Here is a 14,897-nt window from a genome sequence, read left to right as displayed (position 1 = left end):
TGTATGTGAGGTGTTTGTATTGGAGTCGCAACACTGTCCGCTTTGTCTTTGAATGACAAGACTACTGTAGTGATGATGGGTCATACTGTAGCAATGACCTGTCACTTGATTTATTTCACCTACGCTGAAGGGCAGAACTGACACTGATGATGGATTTACATAACTCCGCTATCAATGTGTCCATCAGACAGGAATAAATGGCACTCCATTCCATTTTTTTATATATATATCCTGAGCAAAAATGAACCATAGTGCCAAGAAAACACATAATCTGACACATATTCACAGGTTGGCACTTTTATTCTCTTTTGTGTTAATTCTTCCCTTTGTTTATCATTTCTTTTACTCTGGTTTTGTTTTTTTTGTGTTTTGTTTTGCTAGTTAGCTCCCTCTCTAGCACAACAAGTGTGCAATCAAGTTCAGAGACTGTCACATAAGCCTGACCATCTTTTCCATAGGAAGAGGAAAGAGGGAAGAGAGTGATACTTTTATCAGTCCCAGCACACAAACGACATAGACTTCAAACAAAACATCCTTCACCAGCAGCGTGTGTGTGTGTGTGTGTGTGTCTGTGTTGTGGTTAAAATGAGGCAATGTCTACGTGTGCCTATTGGGTTTGGAGCATTTCAAGCAAAAAGTGAATTTCTGTTCTTACTGTTTTTTACTGTTCAGTTTTTTTTGAAACAAGGAAAATAGAAGAGGTAAAACTATCTTTTTAAACATTTTTTTTTTTTGCTTTTGTTATTATTATTACCCCCAGTTCCATGACCATTGTACTGTTGGTGTGTGTGTGTGTGTGTGTGTGTGTGTGTGTGTGTGTGTGTGTGTGTACTTGTGTGTGTGTACTTGTGTGTGTGTACTTGTGTGTGTGTACTTGTGTGTAATAATGATGTGGACACAGTGGGGCTTTCTTTACATTTTGTAATGTTTCTCATAGTGCTGACCACCACATGGGCCCTTGTTAGCTCATGGACATATAGAGGAGGGTTGGGTAGCATTAATGTGAGTGTGTGAATAAGTGTCGCTTTGTATGTGAAGATGTTTGGGTCAAAAGGTGACATAACTGCATAAGAGGATGGTCCTTTTTAGTAAACTTCTTTTGAGGTGTGGACAACTCCCTCTGTATTCAGTGTGTATGTGAGGGGTGTGTGCAGGGTGGCTGTGTGTGAGGGTCAGGGTAGAGCTGTAAACCCCTTTGGGTGTCAGATGGGTCATACAGCCAGTTGAATGAGGCGACTGGTCTGCTTAAAGGTAGTTTACTGCCTTATGTTAAAGAGGTGGACATCCTGACACGCCCTGCAGATCCCTTACACACCCAGGTCACACACACACACATATGGATATATATATATATGGATATATATATATATGGATATATGGATATATGGATATAATTAATATATGATATTATATATGGATTTATGGATATATATATATTTTTTTTTTTTTTTTTTTTATATATATATATATATATATATATATATATATATATATATATATATATATATATATATATATATATATATATATATATATATATATAAGCCTCAGTGCCCGCTCCACCAGGCTGTCAGGAAACTGAACTCTCTCCCCTCTCTATCCCCTCTCTCTGCCCCTGTATTTGATGACACCTCAATGCTTGCCGCATACCGTTATTGAATTCTGTGAGAATTTGTGTGATTCTGCACCGGGCACATTTATCAGAATGTCATCATGTGTGTCTGAGGTTGGGTGGTCCATTGATTTATTGCCAGTATGTCGCTCTTACACATGTTCCAACAGTGGCATTGATTTCCTGACTAATTGTATGAGCTGCTCTGCCCACTCTAACCATCCGATGTTACGACCGCTACGCATCCCCCTCCCAGCATTGAACTCTCCCCTTTCTCCTGTGTTTCACAGCGAGAACAGTTGTTGTCAACAATGGCATGGACAGCAGTAGAGTCAGACCGCTATAAATGGGCCAGCCCTACTCATTACTGCAGACAAAAGAGCTGTGGGCCTTTTGAATAAAGCTCTGCTCCGTTCACTGCCCGCTGCTGTAAAATGTTGCTGAGTTGTGATACCTATGAAATAATGCATCCTCTCTATTTAATTTTATCCATGGTAGGTTATAATGGGATGGAGTGAGTGTGTGGGAGGTTGTTCTTTCTTAATGCAGTTTTTATTGGAGCGTGATAGTAGTAAGAAGTATAATGCAGCAAATAGTTCTGTCCATAGAAGTAAATGTAGCCTCTCTTGTTTATTGAGCAGACCATGCAAGTTTTAATCACTTAAACTACCATGTCTGTAGCCACTAATGGAAAGTGCATATACTCAAGTAAGTTCAGTTTGGAGATACATACAAAACTCAGCTCTTAAATATGATGCTATGTTATGTACTACCTAACAGTGTATAAAGTAGTGAGCTCCACCTTGACCAACTTAAAATATAATAACAATCCTATAGTATAATATGCCAGAATACAACACTTATAGGTCTGTATAATGAGTACTCTTGCTTTTGTTACTTAAAGTAGGCTACATTTACTGTGATAGTATACTTTTGCACGTTTGACTTTTACTCATAATGGAGTATTTTTGAGTTGTGGAATTGAGAACCTGAATACTTCTACTTCTACTATCACTGTCTGCAGGGCTGTAGTACTTGAATCCGGACTTTGCTGTTGTTTCGGACTTGTGTTGGACTCGCTGGTATTTGGACTCAGACTTGTCTTGAACTCAGCCGTTGGACTCGCCAAAATATTGTAATTGGTCTCGACCGAGTCCAGCGCTATATGCTTTTGTTCTAAAGTAACTTCCTCCTTCAAAACAAAACCATTGATGAAGCTCGCTCGTTCATAAAACAGGAATTAGTTTAATTCAAAATCCATTGATGCCACAGGCATTGAGATTGGTCCCCTGGTATACGCCTGGCGGCATATACCTCAATCATCAGGTATCAATCATTTTCATTTTGGCCACAGACACAACGTCAGTGAGCCCATGGTACTATGAATTCTTCAGGACAAGTAATACGTTTAAGAATGGGAACATTTCCATTTTATATTTTAAGTAAATAATATGGCCTAATTTGATCCTTTAGTGTGTTACTCTGGACTTGCTTTTTGATTATTACAAATAATGTAAAATTATAGTCTTAAAGTATAAGATATATTGTCTCTTACATCACATAAATTATAAATGGGTAAGTAAGTCGTCTTAAAGAGGATTCTTTTTTTCTCTGCCTCTGAATTAACTGTCTCTCATTTGGACTTGGTCTTGACTCGGTCTCGACTAGTCCTGGTCTTGGACTTGTCTTGGACTCGACAAAGGTGGACTTGACTACAGCACTGACAAGTAAGACACACCTTGTAGCACACACAGAGGCATACACAAACATACTGTACAACACACTTGTCTGTGTGAGTGAACAACAATTGGTGGCTGCCCAGAAAGTGGTTTGCCTTTCCTTTCCTGAGCTTCTTTTCCACTCTGCTGTCGAACTCAGTCCAAAGATTTAGTTTGAGAGAGGGAGAGTAGGAGAAAGAAGGAAAAGAGTGGTTGAAAAAGCAAGTGAACCTCCAGTTCTCATCGTAATCCATCCACCATCCCCCTTGAGTCACTCCGTTCTGCGTCATGATTTTGCTTTTCTACCCAGCCCAACACGGAATGTTAATCAGCAGAAGGCTGCTTTAGATTTACAAGGGGGAATTTGGATCCAGTTCTTTGAAATGTCAAACTCCTAAGTCTTTCTATCAAAATCTCTTGTTGGACTGTGAGAACCATGCTGCAGCAGCAAGATTTACATCTGAACAGAGAAGTTGAGAAGGATTTGGTGCTGTTAATTTATCTCGTACAGCTTTTGAAAGTGAAGAACTTGTAACTGTCTGTGGATATCACTCTGGTGTGAAATGCACAGCATGGCACTCTCAAAGTGTGTTCATTAATATCTGGTCTGATGTGTGAATGCTCAATTTAGTTAGTTTGTAAAGAATTAGGGAGGAAATGAGTTAGAAAAAGAGGTAGAAGCTCAATCTAATAAGTAATTGATGAGTGACATAATTATCCTTTTAAGGATTCAGACAGAAGTGTAAGGCTGCTGAGGTTATTTCAGTCTTAATGTTAATTTTAAAGGTGTTGTAGTGTGAAAGTACATTAATGACAAAACTAATAAGCAAGCATGATACAAATGCAAGCTGTGATCAATCTGCAAGTCAAGTCTTGAAAAAGCTGATGAGTCACATTATGTCACTAAGACAGTGGAGTCCGTAGACAAGGGATACATACTGGCAAACCTGAGCATGCAACTGTGGAAATGGTAAAGCTTTAGTGAATTGGTCCTGCCAGCTTAAAACAACTGTAACCTTTAAAATTCTGCATTTTCACACACTTGGTCAACCTTATAAAATTAGTTTTGCGCTTCCAGATATCTGCCCTCTGTCAAACCTTTACTCGCAGACTGATCAGGGTTCAAATATGTTGCTCAGTTTTTAATATGAATTATACGTTCAAGGCTGACACTACTTAATTTCATAATGGTAAGACGTAGCATCTGGCTAACACCAAATGGCCAGAGGTCATGTTTATTTGGTGGTAAGTGGTTTCAAACATCCATCACAGCACACACTCTGAAGTTCAAAGTGTTTTTAGGCATCTGAGAGAGATCCACACAGCAGAAACCTGCAATGAAACTTAAACTTGGACTTTTCTCTACTGAAAAGAATATGAACTTCCAACTCAGTCTTGAGTACTGTGATTATTGTTAATGTGTATGTTTGAATGTGTTACTGAGGACGGCGACGATATAGAGTTCAGGTTCAGGCCTTTCCTCAATGAGTGTGTTGTCTGCCATCCAAAACTGACTTGCTCTCTGTTCTCACTCTCCAGAGGGTCCAGCTGAGAGAAAATGAGCTGATCACACAGACAGAATGGGAGCAATTAGTGCAAACACACACTGACATACACACTGTGTGCCTCTTTGCCCAGCCTGCTGCCCATAGTGTTGTTGGAGAACTGAATAGACTGCAACTTGTTCTTAAAAGGGAGGTTAACTGTTTCTTTTTAAAAATGGGCAAATAAAAAAACCTGCTGCAGCCAATAAGATTCAGTCTTTACTAAAGTCATAGTGAGCTTTTGACTTTTAAAAATGACTCTAATGAGAATTGTCTCTGAATCAAAGTGCATGTATTGCCACCATTAAATTTTGCCCTCCTGAGTTTTTATTTGTCAAACACCTCTTGGCAGAGTTTTAGATGGTGACATCACCTCAAAAGCAAAAGTGGATTTGATTATGAGGGGGCGGGTTTGAGGTTAGATGTTTATGTGGATGTTATTGCAGGGTGTGTGTAATATCCATCGTCCTGTGTCATTAAGAAAACAAAACCAGCAGCCTCCATATACAGTATAGTGTATTTCCAGCCCCAGTACTGTACAATAAGCCAATAAAATCTATAAAACCTAGTCATCCAATAATGGAGCTATACTGTCCCTTTGCTGCACATTATGTGGAGTGGCGTCACATATGGAAGAAGGGGGATGTTGAATGTTACTAGATAGCCACAGGCACCACATTTGGCCTGAAATGTAAAATATAAAACATGATTAGAGAGAGGAAGAGGGAGAGTAGAGGAGGGAAGAGGAAAAGGGGGAGAATGCTGAAGCCATGTTTAGGATTAGGGTTAGTTGTGTAGAGGAGCTTATGGCGATAGTTTTTAGGGCTGTGGGAAACCAAAACCATCTTGAATGCTACCACTCCTAATTTGTGTGTGTGTGTGTGTGTGTGTGTGTGTGTGTGTGTGTGTGTGTGTGTGTGTGTGTGTGTGTGTGTGTGTGTGTGTGTGTGTGTGTGTGTGTGTGTGTGTGTGTGTGTGTGTGTGTTCGGGGGTGGTGGTAGGTATGTTATTGCAGACCACATTTACAGCTCAACAGTTACATTGTGGCACTGTTAGAACCACTTAAAGTCCAACTGAAATTAAATAGCTTTTATTTAATTTTTTGCATATCTGCTCTGTAAATGTTTCACTAGTCCTATGTTCTCCTTGGAGATTCCTCTGAATCCATAAGGGAGAAATGTGTATTTTATTATATTTTGGTGGTATGATGGCGCCCCCTATTCTTGCATTAATTCGACGGAATACGAAGTATCCGTCTACATAGATGGAAACCTCATTAGCTTTCCTGCTGAAGTCTCCTTCTTATCTAACTTGCATACATAAACATACGTCTTGTCCTGCAACTGAGCTTGTTGTATGAGCAACTAAGCAAACATTAATGTCAGTTTGCAGGCTCGATTGCTAATTAGCTGCTCAGCTGCTGCACATGGTACAGTACGTGCATGTAAACGTACCTGCAAATGTCACTTAGGCCCATTTAGATGCTGATGTGGTCCTTACTCTTCAATAATACCATCTGCCGGCTGCTGTCAATCAAACACAGACACGGCCCTCCTGTCGGCTGAGATGTATAGAATTTTCATTTCTTCCTTTTAATAACAAAAAAGCTATTAGGAATATATTTTTAAAAACACGAAGGTATCATTTCCAACTACAAAACAGTATGTCTAAATGTGATTTCCGTTGGACTTTAAAGGAATGCGCCACCTTTTGTTGAAATAGTGCTTATCACGGTCTACCCTGGCTGTAGATAGGTGGGCCAATGCATTTTTTGTCTCAGTGCAAGTAATTAGGTTGTCTTTTGTTGGCTCACTTTTACTCACAACATGCTAACCGGCAACATAGGATTCCATTCACTACGCTAAGCTAACTAGCGGCGGCGCTGCCGGTGTTGCACCGGACTAAAACAATGCATGCACAAAAAATGAGGTTGGCCCATCTATCTACAGCTTGGGGAGACCGTGATAAGCCCTATTTCAACAAATGGTGGCATATCCCTTTAAGGTGGTCTATTTGCATTTGTTTGAGCTCCTCAGGTTTTCCCAATATCATTCTAAGTGATACTAGATGTTTAATTCCATAAGAGCCGATCATGGTGGTTGTAGTAACAACTTTATATTCCTTAAGACTTGCAGTAACATTTGCAGTATTACAACACTCTCATGTCAGAGTTTCTGAATGCAGACAGCCTGATTTTTTTTGAAGACTTAGCATACCCAGTGGGGAGATTCAGATGTAATCGTTGTGGCTTCGCACACTGGGATTTCAGGAAGACTTCTAGCAGTGGACAGATCCAAACACCTTACTTAAAGCTTGTGAGCATGAACTACATTTTAAACCTTTGTTTCAAACGGTTCAAAGCGTTCCTCTTCTTTCTATCTTAGCTTCTGTCTTGCATTGATTAATGATGTGTTTGGATGTTCTCACTCAGTGACTTAGGGAAGTCCCCTTTTACACAGCTGATAAGGTTACTTCCTCTTTTAGCCCCAGCTGAGCGCCATCTCTGACCCGTGACCCCTTGCAGCCAGGGGTCACCAGAGGTGTCAGGGGACATCGACCAGACCCCACTTCACTTGTCTATCATGGTATTTTACCAGGCTCTAACAGGCGTGTATGTGGTTGTGTGAGCGAGATCAGTAATTGTGATGCCTTTTAAATCAGAAACATCTCAGATCTCTCATACCAGTGAAAGGTCAAGTGTACTGTAAGCATCTTCAGCTTATGAATGCTTCTCTGTCTGCCCCCAAATCCACATAGGTAGTTTGTATTCTGAAAGACACGCTTATATGCTAACTGATTATTTTTAGCCCAAATACTAATGGACCACTTTAGGTTTCTAAATGCCCCTCTGTCCCACTTGAATTCTGTTTAGATAAGGAATGTGATGAGGGTCCGCCAGAGCAAGCAAACACATGGATATTTTTAACCTTGAATGCTGAATCTCTGCAGTTATAACTGAATGAAGCTTATCCCTCTGGTTCTGCAGAGAGACATACAATGAAGTTCATTCATCAATCTCACTGTTATTCTCTCAGAAATCATGATCAGTGCCTCCAACAGAAGACCTGTGTGTGGCACACAATCTCTTAAGAAATGGCCAGAAGAATGTGGTGTGTGTGGGTGTGGGTGAGGTTGGATGTGTGAAAAACAGGTGTTTTGGTGCCTTTAAGTGTGGAAAACAAGAGGCCAGGCCTGTGAGTGAACGATCACATCTGGCCTATGGATTCCACTGGCATGAAATGAAGCACAAGCATGTGTGTGTCCTTTGTTGTGTGAAAGACACACTCTCTGAAAGAAAGAGGAGATCAGGATACTGTGGGGGTGATACACACCCAATAAAAGCCTGGTCAGACACTGTGCGATTGTGTGATTGTCCACCCTCCAGCCTCCACACAGGGACTAGCATATAGCCTCCTGGCCAGAGCTCACAGCTCCTTTCTGGGCAGGGGAAGTGTCTTTGAAGCCTCCTTCCCTGACTCTCTGATCCACCATGTAATGAATGAAGAGGCTGTTTAAGGAGACAAGGCAGGTGCTTGCGTGTGTGTGTGTGTGTGTGTGTGTGTGTGTGTGTGTGTGTGTGTGTGTGTGTGTGTGTGTGTGTGTGTGTGTGTGTGTGTGTGTGTGTGTGTGTGTGTGTGTGTGTGTGTGTGTGTGTGTGTGTGTGGTTTCTCTTGAGATGTGAGTTTTTCTCTAAGCTTACTGGGAGGATACAGCAGGAGCAAAGCTGATCATGTCCTTCTCTCTTTCACACATTCTCTGCGGTAGCAAAACAAATCAGCAAACACAGACTGATTATATTCCAAGAATGCAGTTTTATCAGCGCTGAGCTGGTGGAAACAGAAATGTAGTGTAAAAGAATATGGCAACACACAAAGAACCTTTCAAGGTCTGGATCCCTTTAACAGAAAACTGTTTATTGTTAGTAGTATTGTTAGTAGTAATATGACCTAACTTATTGCAACATGATGTTTTGATGTCAGTCGCACAAGTGTTCAGTTTTCTCTAGCCTTGTCAAGTACAACTGTCATTTTCTACCGATAATGCTAAACATAAAGTGACTAAACTGACCTTTGAGTGAGATGTTTTTGAAGAGAAATGAGCAGTAAAATGTTTATGATTGAAATGGATATAATATTTACTCATGGCATAGTGAGAAATGTGTACAAACTGATTTCAAAATCAGAAATTCAATCCAAAGTTGATTGCAGTTGGGAGGTTTTGCCATGGTCTGAGAATTTAGAGCTGTTTTTCCTGGCCTCTTATTGAAGGTGAAATCCAAATATTCTTCCAAATATTTGCTGAAAATGTAGGCATGAGAAGCAGTGATGTCCTCCATAGCCTAGATTTTTCTACCCTAACGCTGCTACCAAGCCTGTGGGCAAAGAAACACAAACTTGACTCAAGGAGAACAAATTGTGACATTGGGATATAACATGAGCTATCACAAGAACAACAAATAATAAGAGTCAAGGCATGTGGGAAAGCCAGTGATGTGTTAAGTTCTATTAGCTCAAACTCCAAGTGTTTTCTGGCAAATTGTATTAGCAGGTCAATCAAAGTTCTTATGATTGTCTGACAATAGATTGAAACTTAACTTGATGGCAATATTATTAATAAATGACTCATCAAAGCACCTAATCAAGAGTGACAGCCCCGGCTGGGCAAAGTTTCAAAAACTTTTAAGTATAATGAAAAAGTAGTTATTGGATTTTTCTGACCTTGTTATGGCAGTATGTCCAACATCATTGTGAGGGATAGCTTGGCTGAGCTAGGAGGAGCTGTAATGGTTTTGAGAGATAGTTTGGATGGGCTGGGGACTGCCACAGGCTTTGTGGTACATTTCAGCCGTGATTTGTAGCTGGGATTCCCACATGACATTTGCAGGGTCAACCTCAGAAATGCAACCATAACGGCCGCAAAAGAATAAATCCCTTGTGCCACTTGTCTTTCCCTGCCTCACCCTTTTCACAGTCTCAGATATTCCTCGCCCCCCCCCCCTCCCTCCTCAGTTACATCCCTCCTCTGCATGACTCATTCGTCTTCCACCAAAGCTGTACAACCCTCAGTCCCTCTCTTTCTCTCAGCTTCTTCTCTCACTCCCTCCTCGCTGTCTTATCCTCAGCCTCTTCCAGTGCCTATAATGATGCACGTAGTACTGGAGATGCTGGAGCTCGTGATATTAGTGGTGGTGGTGGGGACAGGCCCTGGTTGGCCTGTGGCCCTACATCAGCCCCAAATGACGCAGGCTGGGGTTCCGCGGTGAAGCAAGCAATGGGGTGGGACTGTGGGAATACTGAGAGTGTGGTGGTGTGCGAATATTTGCCACAGCTTTGAAAAAAATATGGCAGAATCAATTGAAACTACATTAACATTTCTAAAGATTTCGCTTTTGTCTATTTTAGGCATGCTAAATATAGGCTAAAGAAAATTCTGTAAAAGAATTAAAACAAAACTTCAGGATACATCAAGTTAATGTTTGACATGTTTGGTTTTGTTTTCTGTGAGGTCGAAATTTAAATAGTTTTTAATTGGCTTATTTTAATACAAGAAGCAAAAGGAGCAGAGCTGTGCTTCAACAGTTCCTGAATGCATTCTTAAGTGTTTACCGGTTCATTATACTGGTTTAATTAGTCCTCCAGGAGTTATTAGGTTTCTATTTTGAACCATTTAATATATTTTATGCAAATAGAGTTTAAAGACGGAAATAATAGATAATAATAAATAACGTAATGTGACGTTCTTGGTGAATCACACTACAAGGAGTCAGAATAACTATGTTCATTTGCATACCATTGCTCATTCCCATAGACACACACACCAGCCGACACGTTCAGTTTTTTTTTCCCCACACCCTACCCACGCTAATGAGACAGAATCGGAATGGCTCTCACACCTCAGGAGGCATGAGTCTCTCTGACATAAGTTGGAATCAAGCCATTTCTGAATGAGGTATTTACATTACATGTAACACCTACTACTCTGTCATGGAGGCCACTGTAGTTATGGTGGTCATAAAACTTGGTGTATACACCGCGAGGCAGTTCAGGAGAGTATACAGAACATGGGAAAGTTAACACGATAATGTGAGAGGTCTCTCGAGAATGCAGCCATCGCTATGAAAAACCTTCCTCTATTTTTCTGTGGAAAGATAGTCCAAGGCGAAGAGATGAATGGGGAATAAAATGATTCACACACACAAGGTCTTATGAAAATGTTAGCACTCCAGACGCTTCACCCACCTTTATGCACGTGCTTATTGTCATTTTAAGGAATGTTTAGCAACAGTGGTGGAAGAATTATTCAGATCCTTTACTTAAGTAAAAGTACCACACTGTATAAATAAATAAATGTAAAAGTATGTAAGTGTCATCAGGAAAATGTACTTAAAGTATTACAAGTAAAAGTACTCCTGATGTGATAGGATATCTAATTTCTACTGACCCGATTGTTTTGTTACTTCATGATGACTCTAAATTACACCTGCTTGAGAGACAGAGGAAGATTTGGCTAGCTGGCTCAATTGCAACCAAGAAAACGCTCTTTCTGGACATAGTTATGCTTGAGCTCTCTACAGCAAGGATTAACAAAGCCAAGTCATCGACTATAGACCTATGGAAAAGCACAGCAGCACAAATATCAGACCTAATGACCTCAGCGTCACAAGAACTAGAGGAGAGCGATTAGGCAAGGTGGGATTTCTGTTTGTTTGTTTCTTTTCCTCGAGACGCAGAGGGTGAGGGGTGGAAGAGGGTATTTGTTCTTGTTCAATTTGTGTTTATCTGTTCTAGGCCCCACTTGACATCACCTGGCATGTATTGTGGAATTTGTTCTGTATGTCTAAATGATAAATGGTGCTAAAAAATTATAAAAAATCGAATAATAAAAATAAAACATTCTCAATGCAGAAAAATTCTCACATTTTAGAAACATACATCTGGATTTGTAAAGTAACTAGTAACTAAAGCTGTCAGATGAATGTAGTGGAGTAAAAAGTACAATATTTCCCTCTGAAATGTAGTGGAGTAGAAGTAGAAAGTGGCATGAAGAGAAGAGACTCAAGTAAAGTACCTCAAATTTGTACTTAAGTATAGTACTTGAGTAAATGTAGTTAATTACATTCCACCACTGATTAACAAGCTGCAAATGCAAAGCTCGTCAAAGTTACCAAAGTACCTGAAGTGACACATGAAAGAAGTACAAGCATACTCTATATGCACAGACATGGGTGTTTATTTGTGCATATGTGAGTGAACAGGCATGTGTTGAAGCTTGTGGATGGTTTGGTTGTCTGACGCACATGTTCTTTGTAGCAGTGGTACTCTGCTAGAGGCAGCCGTTTCCATTGTGTTGGAACGGGGAGTCAGCACATATTATACAAGTCAGATGGGGCAGAGAAAGTACGAGAGAGGGGTGAGAGGGAAACATGGAGTTTCACTTTTTGTATGAGACTAGATTCCCTTTGGCAGCATAACTCTGCTGGAGTGAACATATCCTTAATTCAATCAATATGTTTTTCATTTATGAAGCACTACTGTGGACTGAAGTGACTTTCTCTTTCTCTGCTAGACTTTGTTTTTAGGAAGTCAACATATCATGAGCCCTGTACCTCCAACTCTCTGCAATAATATTTCCCTCTTACTGTCTTTGTAGAGCAGTTGATGCACACAGCCTGCCATACAGACTGGATGATGTTTACATCCAGCACATGTGATTTACTACTGTACCTGTCTCATAGATTACCTCTCCTTTTTATTGTGAAATACTATGTGTGCCTGTGTCCATATACACAGTTGACACCATGTTGCAAATTAGGCTGTGCTGGCAACTGCTGTGTGCATGACAAAGCAGTGTGTTTGTGCAACAAGGTGATCTATTAGACAGAGCCCACACTCTGGGACATAAACCCTGCAGTATAAAATGAGCAAATCCAGCTCGCTAGTTCACGCAGACAACGCGGGTTGTGTTGCCACACTCACTCATAACACAAATCACTCACTGCAACATACTGTATATCCAGCACACATAATGTGGTCTATTTAGTACAAAACGGTGCTAAATATATAGCATTTCACAAGCTCCACCTCCATCCTTGCTTGTGGGAGATCTGGATAAGTTATAATTGTAACTTTCACATATCACCTCTGCTTTGCTATGTGGTCACTTGCAGATGCCAAATATAGAACATAACCTGAATTTAAAGGTAGTCAAAGTCTGGACATACCTTTGATGCATACCTTCTGGAAACTTGTTCCAGCTTTGAGCACAGTACTGTATGTGTTAATATCTCATAATATTATAAGTGCCAAAAGATAGGCAAAACAAGTATATTCTGTGAAAAGGTTTATTGGTGAACCACTAGTTTGAAAATATTCTGTCCTTTGCCTGGATTCAGTCTGCTGTTTTTTTTCTTTCAAAAACCTTTTTTTCATCTCCTCTTGTGTCATGGGGTGCTGAAAGGAGGAGACATCAGAGTAATATTATGGGAATTCTTTTAAACTTCCCTCTCAGGGTCCAATGAGAGGACACCGCTTGCCGGAAGCACATGGGAATGTCATTTTAGGGATGGCAGCCCATCTTTTCCCTTTTGGGAGAGTAGGGGGAGTTTGAGATGAGGAGGCTTTTTTTCCTCAGGCTTTGTAAATAAATCACAAACCTGCCCCGATCATCTTTCCTCTTTTCCATTTCTCTTTTCTATCCCCAACCATCACCCACTCCTTTCCTCTGGCTTGGCAGATAGCTCTCTTCTGCCGCTAAAGCCAAAATAAAGGTTAACCTTTGGGCAGCTAACCGTGTTCACCCAGATTGCACAGTAGCTAACAGCACAGTCTGGTTCTTACACAACCACATATTGCTCCAGACAAAGCTAATGAGGGTGTGGGAGCTAAAATCCAGCAGAGAGATAATAGAAGGCAGAAAACAGCAGTCTGTGTTCTCTCCTTAACTGGAAAAGCAATGAAAGAGAGCAGGAGGACATCTTCGGGTTATATAAGAATGATTTTATCTCTTCACTGGCAATTAGTCTGAAAACAGCTGTCATGTAGAATAAAAGCGCAAACCTGGTGTTTAAATGTTACATATCATAATCTTTCTGTTATCTGATTTTATGAAGGGAGGTAAGGGAGGTTTGACAAGTTTCCATATGTTCTCCTTAACATCATGCGTCCAGTTTGTCTAGCTGATTAGGTCTCCTGAGAGTCCATTCAAAGAGGAAATACCACACGTGTCCTAGATTGACTGTAGTTACACCCCAAGCCATGATAGTAGATAGAGTACCTTGCAAAAGAAATGTACTGTAATCAGTGATTTCATCCTTCATATAGAGCATGCAATCGTATTATTTTAGTGTAGTAGAAACCGTTATTTCACCTAATTAGTTTACATTTCTATAAAGTGTTAAAATGGAGTCAGTAGTACTACTGTATTTAGAGCCTTTTAAAGTATTTACATCCAGAGGAACACTATGTAAGAACAAACACCAAGTCTTCCAATCCAGAACTGAGACTTAAAACTCATCCTTACGTGTGTGTGTCTGTGTGTGTCTGTGTGTGTCTGTGTGTGTCTGTGTGTGTGTGTGTGTGTGTGTGTGTCTGTGTTTGTTTAACTATATTCGTGGGGTCCAAAGAACAGGAGTCCAGTATACTTGTGGGGTCCCGACAGCTTTGTGGGGCCAAAATGCTGGACCCCACAAGTTTAAAGGGCTGTTTGAGGGTTAAGACTTGGTTGTAGGATTAGGGTTAGAATTAGGTTATGGTTATGGTAATGGTTAGGGTGAGGGTGAGGGTGAGGGTAAGGGTTAAGGTTAGGCATTTAGTTGTGATGGTTAAGATTAGGGTAAGGGACTAGGGAATGCATTGTCAATGACAGGTCCCCACAAAGATAGTGCCACAAATGCGCGTGTGTGTGTGTGTGTAATAAAGGTCAGAGTAGGGTGTGTTAGGGTCCTGGGCTTCTGGTGGCCTGTGACCCTTTTAGCACTCTGCTGATTGATGGCATCCTAAATATGAACCCATACCAAACTTTTAT

The 14,897-nt window shown here is 40.5% G+C and overlaps 1 protein-coding gene across 1 annotated transcript in view; it reads left to right on the top strand.

Annotated features, from left to right (window-relative positions):
- Nucleotides 1-14,897, top strand: part of abtb2b (ankyrin repeat and BTB (POZ) domain containing 2b) — a 50,685-nt gene that overhangs the window by 15,480 nt on the left and 20,308 nt on the right. The window lies entirely within an intron of this gene.

Source organism: Perca fluviatilis, chromosome 8 (genome assembly GCF_010015445.1).
Source record: "Perca fluviatilis chromosome 8, GENO_Pfluv_1.0, whole genome shotgun sequence".
NCBI classification, from domain to species: Eukaryota; Metazoa; Chordata; class Actinopteri; order Perciformes; family Percidae; genus Perca; species Perca fluviatilis.
Note: the sequence above shows the minus strand (reverse complement) of the source record. Positions and strands in the feature narration are given on the sequence as shown.